Raw genomic sequence first — 11,663 nt, 5'->3', positions numbered from 1 at the left:
AACCCAACAAAAGCAACCAGCAACAACAACCAAAACAAGGACATATTAATGAAATGATTGTAAGAAAATTCACAACATAAAACAACTAAATTTGGAAAAACGTACAGTCAACCACGAAACAAACACTTAGATGCCATAAATGCTACAATGCTAGATGACCTAATGACTAGATAAAAAATAGAGTTAAAAATGTTATTTCTATAAAGGAAGTAGCAGCAGCAAATAAACCAATAATAGATAATAATAAGTACAGTAACAATAGTGAATAAACTAACAAATAGATAATAATAAAGGTAGTAGTAGCAGTAAATAAATTAACAATTGGATAATAATAAAGGTAGTAGCACCAAATAAATCAACAAAATATACAATAAAGAATGAGCCATTGGCCCATTACTAGGCACCAGTAAGGCATCAACTAATAATAAACTATAAAAGTTCCTCTCTCTACACAACCATTAAGATTTTAGATGGCTGCATAGGCATAGATAGCTAACAAGTTTAAGTTCATCTTACAAAACAAATAAATTAAGGACCAACAAAACTATTCCTTTTGACTGTACTACCATCACCTTCCTTTAAATTTTGCTCAATGTTTAGGGACATGATATTCTCCATTACATTATCAAGTTCAGGATCAGTCATAACTACAAAAGAAAAGTTATACTTTAAATAATTTAACAAACTAAATGAAATAAAATGATAGATCAAGTTAATTGATGGCTAACCCTACTCTCCATATAACCAAACCTTAGCACAAACTAATGCTTAGTTAATATCATGTTTTAAGGTACTTCGATACTGATCTAGTACTATATGTCAATCAAAATATTTGAATGATTATTATATAGACAATCTAATATGCTCACTCATTGCCTACAAGCAAAGTGTGAGTCATAGACTTTTGGATGCTGGTGATAAGAAGACTATAGTGCTAAAAGTTAAAGACACAGATGAATGCGGCTTAGTAGATGATGAGAGTAAGGAGATAGCATTGATAAAAAACAAATTTAGAAGTCTATTGAAGCACAAACATAAGCATCCAATAAAAGTAGAGCAAATGTAAAAAAGGGTAAAAATGTTATGTTTTCTTATAACGTTATTTTATTTGGGTGTAGGAAACCCAGACATCTGAAATTTGAATGCCCCAACTTAAAAACTATTTCTACAAAGGAAAAGAGTAAAATTAAGCTAATTCTAATAAGGGAAAAGATAAAAAGTAAAAATCTCTTAGGCAGACCTAGCATCTGAATCATCAAAATAGGAGCAAGACAATGAGGTATAAGTATGTTATAGTTTATTTGTGTATTTTGTTAATGTGTTTTGTGTGTTTATTTATCTGTTTTGTGTGTTTGATTTTTATTATGTTTTAAGTAAAACTTTAAGTTTTATTTCATTATTATATTTATTTTCTTCTACATGTATTTTAATTTTACGTGTAATTTTATCTCTTCTTTTTGATAATGTTAAAGGGGTAGAATATATTATGGTTAGTTGTATTTGTAATTTGATTTTTAAATTTTTTGTTATTTAGTTTTAAATTTTTATTTATTTTTTTTTAAATAATAATATGCTTACCCCTATTTTTTAATATAATTATTTTAGTGAGGGGGAGTTTAGGAAAAAATATTTTTAGTTTATAAATTCAACCATTAATATTTGTCATCATCAAAAAGGGGAAGATTATTGCAACTTAGGTTTTCGAGTTTATAATTTTGATGTTAATAAATATTATTGATTACCTCTTTATTTCTCCTAATATTTATAGAATATATTTGTTTATGTGTTGACTAACATTTCAAGTACCGTTCTTTAAAGATTCATGGCTCAAGATTTGATATAATAGGTTATGTTAAATGAGTTTATAATTTTCATTTATTTAATTTTTAATTTCTTGAGTTAACTCCTATAAAGATGTATGTTAGCATGGTGATCGTGTACACACACATAAGGGGATAAAAAATGTTTTTAAATATTTTAATTTTTATGTACATCATATTGTATGATACGTATCATAATGTATGATATGGATCACACTGTACGATTTAGATTGAATTGTATGATATGGATTATACTGTACAATCTGCTATTACAAAAATTAATTAAAATATTTTATTTCTTCTGGGAAAAATATTTTTTTAAATATAACTAAACATACAGTATAAACACTACATCGTACTAGATGATCTATTATAATTATAAAGCCCACCATCCATTAATTAGGTAAAAATTTAATATTGAAAAGTTATTCTAACCATATTGTTTTAACCTAATCAAACTATATGATGTTTAAAATATTACCTAATTTAATCATATGATTAGTCAATCAAATTTGATTTTTGATATTTTGATTGTACTATACAACTTAGATCATATTGTATGATCAACATATATGATTTTGGTCATCCCATGATTCGTTCTGGATGAACTGCTTTTTGGTTGAACTAACCATACTGTATGATCGGACATTTATATTAATAATCATACAGTACTAACAGATAGTTGAATTATTCATAATATTTTAACTGGTGATCGTATAGTACTAATAGGTCAAAATTTGCACATCGTACTAGAAGATCCATAGATTGTGTTGTACTATCTTTGATGGTTGAATTAATTTTTTAGGGTTTTTTGAAGCCCTATATTTAAGATTTCTTCAAAGTTATTGCAAGTGTCTTTGGTATGCATTGAGTCTTCGTTCTTCTGGAGAAAACTTGAAGAGAGAGCCTTAAATGAGATAGAGGAATGGGTGGAGTTTTAGAGAGAGAAGATCCTTGTGGGGTTCAAGGTAGTGTGGAGGGATTTTCATACGGTTGCTCTGACAAGCCTGCATTTAAGTACCATTAAATTCAAGGTTTATCTTGGGGGGAAGTTTTGGGAAGAAGAAGATCTTTTTGATGTCAAAAGACCTAGGCGTATACTCCGTTGCATCAGGGAAGGTGAAAGTGATTCAAGGTTCTCTGCCTCACCAGGAGGGTGAAAAGGAGTCCAGGTTATGTGCCTCACTAGGTGGGTGAAAAGAAGTTAAGGTTCTCTGCCTGTGAAAGGAGTTTGATCCTCTGCCATACTGGGTTGGTGGAAGAGAGTTTATAAGGGCTTCTCTGCCTAACAATGGGGGCTAAAGGAGAGACATTATAGTAATAATGCAATACTCAGAGTGGGTGACTGTATGGAGTGAATATAGGCCATGTTTTAGTTGAACCACTATAAATCTAGGGTGTTTTTTTTTTTTTTTTTTGTAGTTTATGTTTTTGCATTTTATTTTTTGTTATAACTACTTCGGTGAAAATCAGTGATTGATATTTTGTTGTATTGATTAGATTATCATCTCCATCTTTATAACTTTTGATAAGTACATTAGCTTCTGCATCAAGTGATAGTATCACTTCCCTATTAATGAGTCTTAAGAACAAATTATTGAGGTCATACAACCTACTTAAACTTTCAGGATTGCCTTTAATTTAGATGAAGAAATAAAAAAGTATTATTTTCCTCTCCCATAAATTCTGCTCTCATGCATGATGGCTTCAAAAGTTAAAGCCTTTGTTATATTCCTTATTCTGAAAAGTCAAAACATTAGCACTATCTCTGACCATAAACCTATCTCACACTGCAACATCATTTAAAAAATTATTGCTAAAACTCTTGTATTAAGACTTAAAGCCATCATTTCCTTCATTATAAATGAAAGCCAGTCTGGGTTTATTCAAAATAGAATACATATTGATAATCCCATTTTGGCGAAAGAAATTTTAAGGGAGGTCCAATCTAAGAAAGGGGATAACTATATCTATGCTAAGTTGGATATTTATAAAGCGTTTGACACTTTTTTTTTTTGTCATTTCATCATTTTAAGAATGGAAATGAAAGGCTTCCCATCCATCTTAATTTCTTGGGCTAAGGCTTGCAAAACTAATGTTAACTTTTCTACATTTCTTAATGGCTCTCCTGAAGGTAACTTTGGCTCCACTTGTGGCTTGAGGCAAGATTATTCACTATCACCTTTACATCTTTTCTATTGTTATGGATGGGCTTTCTAGCATCGTTGGTAATTAGATTTCTAGCAATGAATATATTGGCATCTCTATGAGGGACACTCACATATCTCACCTTCACTATGATGATGATTTATTAGTGTTTTGGAAGGTAAATAGATTGAACATCTTGGCTCTTAAATATATTTTGGAATCCTTCTATATGGTGGTTGGGCCTAAATTTAAGACCTCTAAGAGTGTCATTTCCTATTCTAAACACATCTCCAACCATAATAACCTCAACATAAAAATGAATTTAAACTCTATTGATGGCTCAATTATTCATCTTGGCATTCCCATATCCTTTAAAGACTTAATTTTTTTTTTATTTTATGTCCCTTCTAAAAAAGCCAACCACACTTTTGGAGGGATGGAAAGGTAAGAGTCTCTCATTTGTGGGTCAAGTGTAGTTTCTAAAATTTAGCATTTGTAACTCCATTAGGTAATGGATAAGAGGTGCATTTCTTCATATGTTTTTTTAAACACTCTTAGAAGCATATGCGTAAGATTCATGTATTATTTTGATATTAAAGTTAAGAAGCTCTTTCTTTTATCCTGTAAAAACACTTGCCATCCTAAGAAGTTGGGAGATTTTGGCATTCCCTTTTTTCCTGCAATAATCCATACATATGTTGATCTTTTATTTGGATATTTCTATCATCAAATATCTTGCTCTTTAATTGGCAGAGACAAAAATATATTTCCCTATATAAACCTATAAGAAGAAATTCTTCCAAGTGTTTGAACATTTTACATATGGTCATAGCTTATATTAATCTAAACATTACTTTCCCTATATTTGCCTCTAGTAATACATATATCTTATAATTAGCGGGAAAGCTTTATTTAAAATCTAGGATACTTCTCCTCTCTTTGCCTCTTTGTCTGTTATTGTTACCTTAAGCTCTTTTATTCATAACAATGGTTTGAGTGTACATATTTTCATTCCCTTTCAGCTTTATGACATTATTAATTAAAGTTTGTCAGGGATGTTAAGCCCTTGTGAACTAGCCCGGGCTAACCAAGAGGGGGGGGGGGGGGGGGAATAAGTGGGGGGGGGGGGGGGGGGGGTGAATTAGTATTTTAAAAATTTCTCAAACAAAAATTACAATCTTAAACCAAACCAACAATCACCACAAGAAAATTAAATAGTAAAAAGCAGTAAGAAAGAACACACAAAATTTTATAGTGGTTCGGTCAACTTGACCTATGTTCACTCCCCGGAGCCTCTCGGCATTGCACTATACTCAGTGACTCTATTTTTTCTCCCACAGCAAGGCAAAGAAGCTTATACAAACCTTCTTTCTACCGACACCGGTGAGGCAGAGAACCTAACCCTTTTTGCTTTCTCTTGAAGCAGGCAGAGAACCCGACTCCTTTCACTTCCTCTTAAACCAGGCAGAGAACCTCGATCAATTACTGAAGTAGACCTCTCTCGAGCCTCCAAGGAACCAGGGACAACGACTGGAGAAGATGACTCAAATCCTTGCTTGGTGCAACCTTTGTGAAACCCCTCACAAACTCTACCTCATAAGATCCTCCCTCTCTCTCTCACTCCCTTGCTCTCCCTCTCCTCTTAGCTCTCTCAGGTCAAGACAGTAGTAAAAGATTCAATCTTGGGTAAGCAAGATGTCTTATATAGAAGAGTTTCAAATTTGCTCTTTAATTGCAACAAACCAACATAATCGTATAGAATGATTGACAGATTGTCCTATACGATCAATACAAATTCAATTCAATCAGCTAGGACAATTTGGGAGAGTCTGATGATTAAAGGACTTATTTGTTCTGATCGTTCAGGATGATAAGATATCATCCTGTATGATTAGTTTAAAATCATTGTGTATCATCTAGGACATCACACTGAGTGCATATCTAGACGATGGAAAACTAAACTTATCATCCAAAATGATTTCATGATCATTCTGGATGATTAGCTTAAAATATCAAATATCGTCCAGAATATTGCCCTAATTATATTTTTGGACGATAGAAAAATAACTGATCGTCTAGGATGATTTGGGATTGTCCTTGATGATTAGTACAAAATATTACACATCGTCCATAACATCGTTTTGGTTGTCCAGGAAGAAACTAAGGTTTATTTAACTGATTGTCCCAGATGATCCGATGATCGTCTAAGACGATATAATCGAGCAATCAAACCCTAATTGCTTTCTTTAATTACTAAACTTATTTAGGCATAATTGTACTGCATCATCTAGGATGATGTCCAAAAATAAAACATGCCTAAAAAGATTTGGCGGCTAATTCTTTCTGATTTGACCCTATCATCTAGGCTGATACTAATATCATCTAAGACGATTTGCTTAATTGCAGCTACCTTAACTAAGATGTCCTAATTAGATTTTTTTATTTTTAACTCATCGTCCAAGATGATTTGAGATCATCCCAGACGAAATGATAAAAAAATAAAAAACTCTAAAATTAGACAGAATTTTTTCCTAAGTGTGTGTGTGTAAGGTTACTTAGCATCAAGATCCACTTTGTTACAATTGACTCAAGAAAGGTAAAAATCTTTGACATGCACTTACAGACTAACTCACTCCTAGTCTACCCAATCATAAACTGACTTGATTTATAATTGACTTTTTGGACCTGAAACGTTATTAGATAAGATAGTCGTAGAAAAATAAAAGTGTCAGAAATATTTGTTATCATCAAAATTGTAATTTTTGAATTCAGATTCGTAATAATTAAGAGGGTGTCTATTGGCCCAGATGACTTCCCTAGCTATAAGTGGTCGGGTCATGACAAAACCCATCTTCAGGGACTTTGTAAATGCTTATTATTATGATCACTAGTCTATAATGTGGCATAAATTATTTGGCATAAAAACTATACTTTACAATATTTTATCTTTAGATGGTTGTATCTTTTGAAGGGTCTTAAAATTATTGATGTGTTGATTTCTAATGGGAGTGGCACTAAATCTAAATGTTATCTTTGTTTTTCATATCATGAATTTGATAAGAATATCTACTTTGAATGTGATTTTTCTTTTACTATTTTATGATAGACCATCCCTATGGCTACCACCTTTTTGCTCAAACCCAATATCATCTAACTTTATAACTTATTAATGCATTTCTAACTCTCTTTATCATTTATCATCAAAATGTATACACAATAATTAGACTACAGTATATGGCTACAAATTAAAATATATAACAAAGCAGAATAATAATTTGCCATGACTATACAAAAATCAAAAGAATGAAATACATATATAGAATTAGATCAGATCCTGAAGTTGCTACTCAACTAACTTTTTCCCTCTCATAGACCCAAAAAATAAAAAGCAAAATAACTGTGAGCTAATACTGCTCAACATACCATATTTACTAGGCTAACTTTTCAAATGAATTAATAATTAAGCATTTAATAAAGTGTGGAAAATAATATAATAATTTAATGTGCTTAGAAGAATAGTAATTACAGTTATCATGAATTATAATAATGGTGCATGAAAAATAAATAAAGAAGCATTACATATCAAACAAAATTCCAAAAATTCTAACTCTTATCCCTTCCAATGTTAGTACCATAGTAGAGTGTGCATATAGCACAAGAACATGCTAATTGTAGTACCAGAACAGAACGTGCATATAGCACCAATCATGCCCATAGGCACCAGAACACACTCGTAGTAACTAGAATGTCCATTTAACACCAGAGCTTCCTCCTCCATCCACACTAGAACTCTCAGAATCACACTATTCTAGAATTTACAAAATTTTACAATCGTATACAACTAAATATACTATTGAGTAGAAACACATAATTTTTGAAAAATAACAAAAATATCAAAGAATTTTTAGAACACTAATTTAAGACTTTAATAGTACTACAATATTCTTTTTCAGAGTAAAGGCTATTTTTTAATAAATTAAAATAACAAAATTTCAAAAATTTCCAATATAAAACTTATAGAAAATTATTTAAATGTTAAGAATCTCAATTATAAATAACATAAAGAAAGTTACACGGTGAAATTTTTGCGGATAACAAGTTATCTTCATTTTTTACTACAAAAATATAAATTAAATAAAAAATTAGAAATCTATGTATTTTTAAAATTAAGATAGGCAAAACATCACATACTTCTATCCAACACGACAGGAAAATTGTCCATTATTGACAGCAGCTTTGATATATTTCCCAGCAGTTTGTAAAATTTCAAGCTATTTTCTATAGGATTATAAACTACCAGAATAATTTGCGTAGTAAATGAAAACTGGAGGCAAATTTTGGGTGTCAAAATTTTTTGGTGGTTTTCTAGCAGTTCAAACATTCATAAATTAATGAAACCAAAACATGAGGTAAACCACAGGAAAATCCCAAAGTGAAAACCGTTGGGGACCCTCTATTTATTGTTGGCGGTTTTTACCGTCGGTCTTTCCAGTGGCCATTGTACCAATTAAAGGATGGTTTTTACTGGCAAAAAAATTTAAAAAAAAAACTGACGACAACTTCAAGCCATTTAGTATTGAAGTTTCAAACAGCTAAACTTCTGATTAGCTACCGGAAACCTATAAAACTTGCTAAAATAAATTGACTGCCCCCCTCTTCTTACACCAATTTTCACAATTACCTACACACAGATTAAAACATATATAAAATACTTTTGATATTCCAAAATCAATAGAGTAGTTTATATGAAATAACAATACACAATCAACATATATATTTACATAATCCACAATATTCAGAAAAGGTCCTTTAAACAAATAACAATAAATATATTTCACAATCAATATAATATATGTAATCCATAATCGGATATTACAAATACATTAAATAGCTCTTTAAATAAATAATAACACTAATCATCATCCGTGTCGTCGCTGCTCTGTGATTCAGATGTAGGCTCTTGCTCTTTTTTCTTCTAATTTTCAGCTCGATATGATCGTAGCTCCGCTTGCATCTCATTTTAAATCTTTCTCATTTCCTCTATCTCTCTTATCAGGGCATCAACCTTCTAGCTAATAATTTTTCAGCTCCACTAACATTATAAAATGATGAAGTAGATACACTTCCCTCATAAGCATATCCCTGCGAACCTAAGCCATAAACCCTCCCCCTTTTCCTTCCTCCAACAACATCTCACTATATGTGATACTCAAAATACTGGATCGATCCTGAAGATGATTCCTCACCAGTAGACTGCTGACTTTCCTGAAGTTATATAAAATCATCCCATGAGAATAAATATTTAAAATAAAATTTTTATTTGTTTTGTATTATTACTCACAATGTTATACTCATGAGAGCTTTTCATGCCTTATCATTAACCCACTAATGATTGTCTTGATATTGGTGAGTCCTCGTATGCAGCTTCAATGGTGTCGGCTCCCTCCCAAGAAACTCTTTTAGTGTGAAAGATTTAGTATTGTCCATACAATAAGGGCAAGCTAATTTTCTTGTTGTGCTCCAACCAGATAATATACTATAAGCAAAAAAAATCCTCAATGGTCCAAAGCAATACATCTTTAAGGAGAAAATTTTATTTTGTTGAGATGTCATATGTGAGGACACCTTTTTCCCATAAAAACTTGAGATCATCAATTAATTGTTGCAAAAAAATATCAATTTTCACTTTTGGATTATGTGGTCCAGGTATTATAAGTGTTAAGAACATATATGGGATAATCATACACATCTATAGTGGAAGATTGTATGGTGTTGTATAACTGGCCAACAAGAATATGGTGAAGCCGTTTGACTGTATAAAGGAAAACAATTATCATATAATCCCAATCTTATGTTACATGGCTCAACAACAAATGAAGCATGTGTTTAATGAAAATGTTTCCATGCTTTAGCATTTGATGGATAAGAAAGAACACCACTGTGTGCTAATTTCTCCTTATGTCAACTCATATGACATGCTAAACTTATTGATGCGTAGAGCCAGTGAAGTCCTAGAAAAATTGGTAAATAAAATAAACATTAATATGAACATCTTTCTTTTGACGATGTTGTTTTCCAGAGTTTAGTTTCAACCGAGGTGCATTGCTGGTGCAACTACAAACTTCTGCCGCATCATCCTTGCAGTATAACATACATCCACTTATATAATATTCAAATTTCATAGCGGTGAGACCCGACTTAGATATTAATTTCTTTGTTCGATATAAATTTATGGGGATTAAATTATCAGCTAGATTTATTTTATTGAGAAGACCAATGAAGTCATTGAAACAATAATGAGGAATATTATATTCACTTTAGATACTTAGCATCATAACACTAACCGATAATTTTGAAAGAGTTATGCAACCATCCCAAATTGATTTTTGAGCAGCATGTACTAATTCAATGAATTTTTTAGTTTCTATGTTTGGTGGCTCTTCCATGTTTGATTTATTTTCCAAATTCTTGAGAGCATATGCACTGGAGAGCCATCAACCCCAACATCGTGACACCCTGGTGGACAATGCTGACAATTCCAAACATGTAAATAAACACCCATGATCCATTTCAAAACACATGCATACCCTCTCATGCACACAAATATTTCCCATACATGTGTAAAATGGTTAAAATATAGATATTTAATGGATTACTTTTAATCAGGTTAGGCTAGAATGCGTTGAACGATATACTGATTTTCTCCGTGTTACACTTTAAACCATATCTACATCTTGAATCACATTCCAACTTTTATTTTTGGCCTTAATGACATTTTTAGATAGTTGTAGAAAGTGAGGTGTGACAACAAATCAAATTATTGAACTTTTAATTACTTATTTCTTTCCAAATGTAATACACAACACAAGAAATATTGATTATGCTAACCATTTTGCTCAATTTATAGGGATTATTCAACTCAGAAAAATGTTGCGATGTTTTTAGCATGTTCGGCCTAAATAGAAAGCTTGAAGCAGATGACAGAACATTACATAAAACCCGAAATGAGTAGTCACTTTCAAAGAGCAAATGAGAAGTCTAATTTTTTTTTTTTAATTTTAAATATTGCCAATTTTCTCTCATACTTGAGCAAAAAAGTTCCTAATAGAGCCTTCCATTTATACAAATCAGAGACTCAGATCTCACTCAAAAATGCCTAGTAAAGGGTATTTTTTGGTGTTGTTGGATGGAATTTTATGATGTATGAACAGCAAGAGTGGTCCATGAGAGACAATTTAGAAGATTGAGCTAGAGTTCTTGTTGGTTCAACAGGAAGAATGAGTCTCCAAGTTAGTGTATTCCATGAAAGAGAGTGGACTCCAACTTGGAAGGTGGGAGGAGAAGGAGAACTAAAGAGAACCAAGATAAGACAACACATAGAAGCCTTGTCTCTTGTGCCAAAGTTGGGTAGAATCTTCTCCAACTCATTTATATAAGCTATATGTCTCCCAGCTTGAAGCTTTAGTGCTTAAGAGGTCGGGTGTTATTGGGGTACATATCTTTCCATCCTTTCATCAAGTCGATGAAGCAGTACATATCTTTCCATCCCATAATGGAGGAGAGAAGCCAAGTTACTGTCAATAGTTGCTTCACCCTCGTAGAGAAGAAGTGCGATCCTCTAGCAACAAACCCAACCAAAAATAACAACTGTTGGATAAACCAAAGAAGTGGTGCCTATGGAAGATCTACTTAGGC

This window comes from Dendrobium catenatum, unplaced genomic scaffold, assembly GCF_001605985.2.
Source record: "Dendrobium catenatum unplaced genomic scaffold, ASM160598v2 fragScaff_scaffold_273, whole genome shotgun sequence".
In the NCBI taxonomy this organism is placed as follows: Eukaryota; Viridiplantae; Streptophyta; class Magnoliopsida; order Asparagales; family Orchidaceae; genus Dendrobium; species Dendrobium catenatum.
This window is presented reverse-complemented; position numbering follows the sequence as displayed.